We start from the raw sequence: 10666 nt of genomic DNA on the forward strand, positions 1-10666 counted from the left end.
TAGTCCATGCTGGTATTGTTACCCTGATGTCCAGTAGAAGAGCTAGGAGAAGATACAATGCCCTACACTGACCCACAGAAAATGCTGATGTCCCTCTCACCCAGATTCTGGAGGCTCCATTTTTTTAGTAAATCAGGCACTTCAAACTCCATCTGCAGTTTGCTCAGACGCTGCAGTGATGGGAACCATGGAGGAAGGCAGTTACGTGAAAGAGAAGATCGAACTAGGCGGAGGATAATTGTGTTTCACTTCACTGAGAATTTTGACACTTTTTTTCTTTTTTAAATATTTGGTTTTGTTCTTGTTCGGAAGAAACCCACAACACTTCAAAATTCTGTGAGGAATGGGAGGGGAGCCCTGGCTCTGGAACTGTTCACCTGGCAGGCTGCCCCAGACCCGAGGACCCTGGAAGACCCAGAAGCCAGGCTGCTGCGGAGCCTAGGAGCTGGGGCTCTAAGGGCTTCCATGCTCCTGTCCCCCCAGCAGCCCACCAAATGGGATGCCACAGAACCAGATCCTGGAAGCCTAGGCTGCCAAGGGACTGGGACCTTCGGAACCTGGACTCTCAGGACTTCCTAGTTCACCATTCTCTTTATTTCATCTTCTAAATCCTCACTACTTACATGAGAGCGTAAGAACAGCCATACTGGGTCAGACCAAAGATCCATCTAGCCCAGTATCCTGTCTTCCGACCATGGCCAGTGCCAGGTGCCCCAGAAGGAATGAACAGAACAGGGAATCGTCGAGTGATCTATCCCGTCGCCCATTCCCAGCTTCTGGCAAACAGAGGCTACGGACACCATCCCTGTCCATCCTGGCTAATAGCCATTGATGGATCTATCTTCCATGAACTTATCTAGTTCTTTTTTGAATCCTGGTATAGTCTTGGCCTTTGCAACATCCTCTAGCAAAGAGTTCCACAGGTTGACTGTGCGTTGTGTGAAGAAATACTTCCTTTGTTTTGTTTTAAACGTGCTGCCTGTTAATTTCATGTGGTGACCCCTAGTTCTTGTGTTATGAGAGGGGGTAAATAACACTTCCTTATTTACTTTCTCCATGCCAGTCATGATTTTATATTAAACAAACCAAACATCCTTCAGATTTTGAAATATGCTGCAATTTAAGTAGTGTCCCATATGTCATCTTCAATCTTTAGTGTTAGTTTGATTTCATGCAAAAATCACTTTTCAGCATTGATTAAGTTGTTTGTTTGGAATTACACTAAACTAAGAGTTTATTTTACACTGCAGATTACTTTTATTGAATTTCCTCTAGTTGGAAATGGCTAGCAGGACTTTGCATGAGGCCTGGTCTACACCTAAATATTAGGTTGACCTAGCTACATAGCTTAGGGCTGTGAAAAAAATTGTGCCCTGTACAACGTGGTTAGGTCAACTTCACCCTCACTGTAGATGCAGCTAGGTCAGGGGAATAATTATCCCATCGATTTGAGCTACTACCCCTTGACAATGTGGATTAGCTACATCAACTAAACAGCCTTTTCCATCTGCACTATGGCTCTGCAGCCTTGTCACTGTGTTGCTGTAGCATAGATGCACCCTGAATAGAAAATTATAAAAACTCTATCATTGCAGAGCCCCCCGATCAACATCACTCTTATCTCATAAGTGTAAGGGGAATTGCACGGTTCCTGTAGAACGTAAGAGATCATATGGAAAGACTTACTTGGAGTAATTGTGAAGTGTGTATGGCAATCTCCTTTGCCACTGCTTCATAGTAGTATCTAGCACTTGCATCGCATATTCAACATTATTCATTCACTGCTCAGCAATTAATTAGTTATTCGTACAGATGGAGAACTGAGGCAGACAGGTGAGTGACTTCCTAAGTGAGAAGACCGATCGGATGCTCCTGTTAAGGCATTAGATTGGGACCTGGGCACTCAGGGTTCAGTTCCCACCTGTCATAGATGTCATGTGTGATCTTGGACATGCCATAGTTCCCCATCTGTGAAATGGGGATAACAATAAATTCCTTCATCTGGTTTGTTTGTTTAGGTCGAATATTCTTTGGGGCAGGGAATGTCTAACTCTGTGTTTGGACAGCGCATAGCACCATGGGGCCACAGTCTCTGTTATCTAGGTGCTACTATATTATAAATATTAATTGTGCTCAAGACCCACTGCTTTCCCTATTCTCTTCTGATTAATGTACCCTCATCACCATGCCATGTGTCACCTGTGCTGCTCTTCCTCCTTTTTCTGCCTCTTGGGAAAATTGTGTGAGGTTTTTGTTTTTTTTAATGTATTTTGTTGATCCCTTGTTCATTTCCACCAGACCATGAGACTGATCTCACATCCTCAGCACATCAGGCAAATCACACCTCTGGAGCAAGCTGCTTAAAATGGCAAGAAAATTCTCTAAAGCTGAATTTGTGTCCCCTGTACAGCAAAGCACTAAAAGATTCAGAACCTGCAAATCCTTCACCAAGCTGTCTCAGTTTTTGGTGGTTGTTTGGTTTTTTGTTTTGTTTTTTTTAAAGTATGTAAAGCAGCAACCCAGACTTTGAACTGTGGGGAAAAATCAATTTAAATGTAGACCACAAAGAGGCTGGATAATTCAGACCTCATTAGCTCAGTTCCACTTATGCAAGTGCTTTACTCTTTCTCAAAGTCATTCTTTTGGAGCTTTAACACAAAAGGTAACTCCATCAAATATTCTGCTGAACACGGCAATAGGAGTCAGCTCATTCAAGCACAGCCTTTCAACGCTGTCATATAAACCCATGATGCTGAATTGCTACAACTTACCTCACTGCTTTACCACTGCCTAAACAGAGCCTCTGTGTAGTGTGACTGGTTTGATAAAGCCACTTCTAGCCCCCAATAAAATTGAAGGCTTCTCAATGAAAACTATTGTGGATAGAAAGAAAAAGGTTTGACAGTAAGGCAACTCTTGAGTGAGTTTGGTGACAACTTTCAAGGAACTTGAAGCAAAGGCAAAGTGGTCTGTCTTGAGAAAATGAAAAACATGAAGTTGGGGATTATTAAGGGTAATAGATGTCATTATGTCCCTTCTAACGTAGCTATAATTACTGATACTCTTCAGCTGAGTTGTCGGGTACAAAACAATAGTTTTCTGAACTCAGAGCGTCCTTGCTATTTTAAATCTGAAAAATAAGCTATTTTACCCCAATGTCTTCCTCAATGCATGTTAATACACTGTATCTGAGAGATGAAATTTCAGAAACCACCAGCTTTTGCTTCCTAAGTGTCTCCCAATCCTCTCGGCTCATTCTTTCTTCCATTCTCTGCTTCACATCTCAAGTCCGTGCCTCTCCTCACATTTGGAAGTCTCCCACTTCTTGGCCGCTAGCACTCTATTTTCAAATCCATTTTTCTAGTGACCTCGTCCTTAATTTCTCCCAGTGATTTCTCTACATCCTTCTGACCCTTACCTGAATGGTTCTGTCTATCCCTCTAGCTTAGATATTTCTGTAGCACCAAGTTTTGTGCTGTCTTGTCGGTCGTAGATTGCAAGGTCTTTGAGGGAAGAACTCTATTTGCAGTGTATAAAGTGCCCTGTAAGGTTGGAGTGCTACATTTTTAATAATGGGCCATATTGGAGGGAGGGCCATCCAGGGGCACTCGGGCTGGAGTACTTCACAGATGTATGAGGAGGTTTCAGGCAGGGAAAAAAGGAGTCGAGAGGGAGGGTAGGTGCTGAGACAGAGGGAGGGTCCATACCGTGTGGGATTGAACGCTGACAATGTGATTTTGGATAAGTCAGTGCAAAATCTAGGGCCAGGCCTGTGGAGAGCTCACCAGTATGTGTTTTTAAAGCAAGCAATATGTGATTCAGATAACTGTACCTTTTGGGCCCCTGTGTTAATCAATATAGCCAGTCTGTAAAGCACAGTAATTCACTTTGTGACCTGTTTGGAATGTGCTTGACACTCTCATAATATTCCCCTAACTTTTTCTGCCACCCACCCCTGCCCAGCGTCTTCTGTCCCAGAACTCAGAGCAGCTCAAGGAAACATGCTAATCTGGTTTTGAGTTGCTTTGGGTATGTCTACATTGCAATTAAAAACCTATGGGGGGCTTGGGCTGCGAGGCTACTTAATTTCAGTGTAGAGGTCCGGGCTCAGGCTTTAGGACCCTGAGATGGTTCCAGAGCTCAGGCTGCAGCTCAAGCCCTTAATTTCTGTCCTGCAATTAAACAGCCTAGCAGCCCAAGCCCCATGAGCCCAAATTAGCTGGCACAGGCTAGTCGTAGGTTTTTAATTGCAATGTATCATAGAATATCAGGGTTGGAAGGGACCTCAGGAGGTCATTTAGTCCAACCCCCTGCTCAAAGCAGGGCCAATCCCCTATTATGTAGTCATACCCTAAGTCATATTTCAACTCCCAGTCGCTTTATCAATTTCACTCTTGGTGATTAAGTAAATGCCTCTTTATGGGAGGAAAAACTAACTAAACTGAAGATCTAATTCTTTCCTCACCTGGTTATTCAGCTAAAATATTCCCTTTTTCTCATTCAAACTTGAAAGGAAATGCATTTCAAACAGCGTTCTGACTGAGCTGAAAACATTATAACTAAGGCTGTAATAAGGGCCTAATGTTACGGTTGAATTATTAGATAATATGGGAGAAGGTGAAGTGGGTATTTTGTCAGAGGAGGAAAATGTCCCATCGTTTCTATTGGAATACACACAAGCTTTAAGACTGAGTGTGCGTGCAATTTTCAACACTGGACAACAAAGGAAAAAGACACTAATTAGTAAGAGATTAGTAACTACCCAAACTGTTTAGTTCTTTGCAAAGACAGCAGCCATGCATGGGATTCCTAAGGCAGTGATTTTCAAATGTTAGCAACCCGAGGACCCCCATTTTGATTTTTAAAATATTACAGTCCCCCCAAGCCCACTGCTCAGCCCCAGGCCCTGCCCCTACTCCACCCCTGCCCCTCCTCTTCCCTGCCTCTTTTCACCTCCTCCCCTAAGCACGCCCTGTCCCCGTCTCCTCCCAGTGCCTCCTGCACACTGCTGAACAGTTGTTCCCTGGCATGCAGGAGGCACTGGGAAGGGGGGCAGGTTTGGGAGGGGGGGCAGGATTTGGTCAAAGGGGCTGGTGGACCCCCTGGAGTAGGGTCCACAGACCCCAGTTTGAGAAACACTGTCCTAAGAGACAGTGTAACCCACTGGTTAGTGTTACAGGTTTTGCTCTAGGCCTGTCTGCAGAGGATATGAGTAGCTACATCCCACAATGACAGATCATTGGTTCCCCAGTTCAGCTTTTAGGTCTGGAGATCTTGAGTTCAATCCTTGGTGTGTTGGCCAAGGTAGTGGCAATCACAACAGCATGTATTATGTTACTCTTGAGAGTGCGTCTAATTCTATCCCCAGATTAGCCACTGGGCTGCTGTGGAATTATACGGGGTCAAAGAGTTTAAAAATTTACTTATGAATAAAATCTGGAATTGACTTAGAGCAAAAAGCATCATGATGAATATTGTCATTCTGCAAACATTCATATGAGAGAATTTTGGTTCAAGAGTCTTTGCAGGAAGAGAAAAGGCCATAAATACCCATGCAAATGTGAACAGTTCATTTTGTGGGGCATTTTGGAGGGATGTAAGGTCATGCTAAATTTCACAAGACTAAAATATAGATTTTTTTTTTCTTTTTGTCCCTTAGAGGCCCGGACCATACTTGTCAATAGGAACAATGCAGAAACAAATCTTTTATTCCCCTAAAATTGCCTTTCTTGATGACTTCCTGGTCCATAACTCTCCCCAGCATGCTTTTTCTAGGTGCTCGCCCTTTCAAACAGCACTGGAGCCCTACAGTGGCCATTTTGCATCTGCCTTCCGCTCTCCCACATGGTAAGTATTCTGACCTCCACTTATATTTTCCCTTTCTAATGTCTCAGGGGAGTGGTATATCTTCAAAGACCTGAAATTGCAGAATGCTGAAGAGCACTAGCAGAGTCCAGGAGATTATTTTTAAATATCGTTCTTCCTATTGAATGGAAATCTAGACTGATCTATGTATTTCATAAGCAGACAATGTATCAGGCATACCATAATAGTACGACTTTCTGCTTTTTGGAAAAGAGTTTTTTTTGCTGACTCATGGGAAAGCTTCTTTCAAGCAGTACCAACAAGGTCAAATGAAATCACTTCTTAATTAAAGGAAGCGTGTAAAATTGATTTAGTACAATTATAACATTACTTAATGACTTCCAGATATGTTCAGAGCAGAAAGACTGACATTTTATCTTGATCAATATGTATTTTTATTAAAATCAATGTACTCTATGAAACTGCTCTATGAAATGTTAATAAAGTATAATTTGCTATGTTATAAAAAACAGACGATCTAATGAAATAACTGTTTGCTATAGGAATTGCCACACACATATATAACTTGTTTTGGTTGGTTGGTTCTCTTAAAGGATTTGGATGAACACTGAATCATTAAAAGTAGAGTGTTTAATTCAAAAATTGTCACATCAAATCAACTAGGGTGAAGTGCTGAAGGTATAACTTACTGGTAATAAGATCTGGAACTTTTCATTTCTAAACCACTGCTTTAAAACCAGCTCAAGTCTATGCAGAGAGAGCTACAGTGTTCGGTTCAAGGCTCTTCCCGGTCCCTAATTAAGCATACTCTTATGTGCTTTGCTGAATTGGGGTTCTAATGAAGACTTGTCCCTATAATAAACCTCTAACTGGCACCTTTGACTCAGTACAGATTCCATGGACGGACTGACTGACTGTTAGAGTCAAAACGTGTCCTCTTTCTTCTAAAGATTTTTCCTAAGCCAGCACTGAGGCAAGCAGGACTGGCAATATGGGGATGTTTACACTGCTACTGACTCTGCTGTAGCTAATGTAACACACTACATGTATTTTTGTCCAGCCTCTACGGGCTGGCTCACGTAGAAATTAAGAGCCCACTATGGCTACAAGCTCAAAGAATTTTTCCCTTAGTCCAAGTGATGGAAAGCTGTGCTTCGGAGCTGAAAGTCCAGGCTCGCGCACGCGCTCTCATGCACAACATTGGGTGGTAGGGTCATTATACTAGTAACCATTACATGGTAACATCTTTTGCTAACCTACGCCAGGCTAGAGCAGGTGTTCTCAATCCAGTCCCCTAAACTGCACCACTAAAAATGAAAGGAGTACTTGTGGCACCTTAGAGACTAACAAATTGGAGCATAAGCTTTCGTGAGCTGTTCAAATAAATTTAAGCTTTCGTGAGCCACAGCTTACGAAAGCTTATGCTCCAATTTGTTAGTCTCTAAGGTGCCACAAGTACTCCTTTTTCTTTTTGTGAATATAGACTAACACGGCTGCTACTCTGAAACTAAACATGAAGTTGATTCTCCTTTGTAGCAGTCTTGTCCTCACTGAGGTGATCTTCCTTATAACTCTAAACAAGCCCTTCCTCTATGAAGAACTTACTTGAATCTTGTTTTCTACTGCTGGTGTTTACACAACCATACTGAGTTGAAAAGAAGGGTGAAAGCAGAAGGGCTTTCAAACATTCTTTTAAATATATCATTGTTACATTCTTGATTGGTCTTATTCCTCTCTGGGCTCCAGTATGGGAGGCAGGCAGTTCATTGCAACTTGGAGAGGGCCCCTAGAGAGTCATTTTGCAGGGCATACAGGAGAAGTGGGCTCACTGGGAAGTACGCTTCATGAGAACAGATTTTCTACTATTTTTTTCTATTTTATTTAGTTCAACTCCTGGTTGCAGCACCTGTAACTTCAGCTACAAGGCAAACACCTATTTTTCCTTCCAGCACTATATCTTCACTGAAGCTTTTTGAAAAGCTTACAAGGGAAAATGCAATGGTGGAAAGTTCAGCTAATGTGGGAGAACTTAAATGTTCAAGTTCAGGAATGGATGGCTGAAAAGTTCAACTAATGCTTGAAAAATCTAGCTGGGGGGTCTAGATTTGCATAAGTTTGGCCAACATATACAGAAATTGGTCCATAATGCTAGACTCCCGATCTAAGGACTGGTGAATCTCTATTTTTCAATAGAGCTTCAAATTAGATTTTCATTTGTGCAAAGGAAAGCCTAGATGACAACCAAAGACAATATTCACACAAAATCCTCCAAAGCAAAACCAGCGCATTTCTCTCACCACTTGATGTGATACTGATCATGTTTTTATGACCAATGGAGACCAGATCAAATGGTGTCCATCATTGTCAGCTGCTGATCAAACCCTGAGAGCTTAATCATAGTTAGCAGACACAATGCTGAACATGATTTGTCTTGGTCTACAATGATTGCAATGCTCCATGTCAGCTGATCTGATACTTCATAGTTGTGTTAAACACAGTAAAACATGGTTGTGCAGACTAGTCCAAGCAGACCTGTACGTTGCCAATGACTTGGCAAAAACACCAATATCACTGAAATAGCAGTCAGCAAGGTGTTTTCCTTAAGGTGTAAGTTATTAGTTTACCTTCATTTCTTGCTAGGTCAGCAATAAAATATAACCAGAAAACTCCTGAGTATGGGTTTCAACCCAGTCTTATCACCTTAGGCATGGAGAATGATCTTCCAAAGACCTTGCTGTGTCTCTCCAGCAGAGCTGTCCTTTTAGCCCTCCCCTTGAGCACCTAGGAGGTATTGCCAGGTGCAGTAGGGACTAGTAATTCCTCTACATGCTACCAGATGAACCTAACTGCAGCTTGGAAATATTTCCTGGACTCTCTTGTCTATGTGTGTTCTACGAGAATTGCTTCAACAAGGTTTAGGAAGCAAAGGATCAAGTCCTTCCCTAGTCAATATGGTAATAGGGAGCAGTGGTGTAGACCAATAAGTTCCTTGCAATATGGATCCAGCTAAAGGAAGGTTGTGGGGTATTCACTGACCACCTAGTATTTTGGCTATGGCAAATATGCTAGGGCAGCTGGATATTCCTTGTAGCTTTTGGCCCATAACCTTTGGAGACCTTAGGGGCCATGGCCCACCTCATTAGCTAGGCCAGCCACTTACTACGCTCCCCCATAAGCCACGGAGGAATCTCCCTTGTGTGGGGATGTGCAGCTGTATGTGTGAGAGAGGGATCACTCATGCAACCCTCTTTTCCCCCTCCCTGCCACTTGCAAACCAAGCATGTGGGAAGATGGTGCATGGAGAGACCCTCACCCTATATACATAGAGGGAGAAAGGGAAGACCCTTCTCTGGCTGCAATTCTTATCTATTTATGCCTCATGTAAATAGCACGTTTACCCTACAATACAAGATCCTGTTGCTCCTGGCTTGGATTTTATTTGAAATTCTATTGTAGAGTTTGATTTTGTGATGATCCTTTGCTGTAAAACCCTGGGGTGAGAACAGCATTTATTCACCATAAAAACAGAGCACTTGCAAAAACACCAGGACAAAGTTGCTTTCCAGAAGGAATCACAGAAGATGTAGCCTAAGAGACTATCACATAAGAGCTTAGAAAATGAATGACATGAGAGAGCCTTTAACATAATTATGACCTTATTATTTTATTGACACTATCAAACCTTCATAGCCAAGCCAGCAAAACTGCAGGAGCCTTGCTTACTGTCATTCCTCAGTTGTGTTCTTTTATTGACCCATTATTAGAAATGTGCATGGAGGGACTTTGCAGACAAACAAGAGATAGGGGCCCTGCACCCAGGCTGCACTTAAGCAGCATTGCACTGTAGGACCAGCCCTGATGCAATGTAGCCAGCTCCAACAGGATCACTCCAGTGCTGTGGGGATTGTCCAATGACTTAATTCTAGCATCATAGCACTTATGCCATCCTGTTTCCCTGTGACTTCCCTGTGCTCTGTGATCCTTGGATACTATAATGACCCCTTGGGGCCTGGTACAAAGGAACCAGTTTGGTGGAAAGCCAGAAAGTTCCATATGGCTTATACCCTCCTTTGCATCACTCCTGCCTGACTTACTCTGACAGTTCTTCATCCAGAGCCAGGGAAGGGGGGCTCAGGGCACGATCCATGCTCTGAAGAGTGTACTGAGGGACAAATCCTGAGCAAAGGAGTACTGAGCACCTGAACTGAGGCACAACTGGAGATGCTAAGCAGTTTTCAGTGTTTAGTGCTCAGTTAAAGCAGGACTCGAGGGATTGTAATGGACATTGGGGGTGATAGTGAAATAAGCTTGTATGGTTGATTGGTTACTTAGTGACATTTCTCTCGAGGGCTTCATCTGTTACTTTTAATAAAAATGCTGTATACCCAGAAACCTGAGGTTTATGGCAAAACTCCTCAATTAGAATTAAAAAAACAATGCATTAATATTTTTGTGAACAAAAGAGTCAAGTTCATGTCCCCATGAACATACCATCAGATACCAATGACCACCTCTGTAAATCAATGCAGCAGGTTTAAAACAAACTAAAGGAAGTATTTCTTCACACAATTTACAGTCAGCCTCTGGAACTCATTGCCGGGAGATGTTGTGAAGGCCAAAAATATAACTGGGTTCAAGAAAGAATGGGATATGTTTATAGAGGATAGGTCAGTCAATGGCCATTAGCCAAGATTGTCAGGGATACAACCCCATACTCTAGGCATCCCTAAGTCTCTGACTGCCAGATGCTGGGACTGGATGACAGAAGATGAATCACTTGATAATTGCCTTGTTCTGTTCATTCCCTTTGAAGCATCTGGCATTGGCTGCTGTCAGAAGA

This window comes from Chelonia mydas, chromosome 11, assembly GCF_015237465.2.
Source record: "Chelonia mydas isolate rCheMyd1 chromosome 11, rCheMyd1.pri.v2, whole genome shotgun sequence".
Taxonomy (NCBI): Eukaryota; Metazoa; Chordata; order Testudines; family Cheloniidae; genus Chelonia; species Chelonia mydas.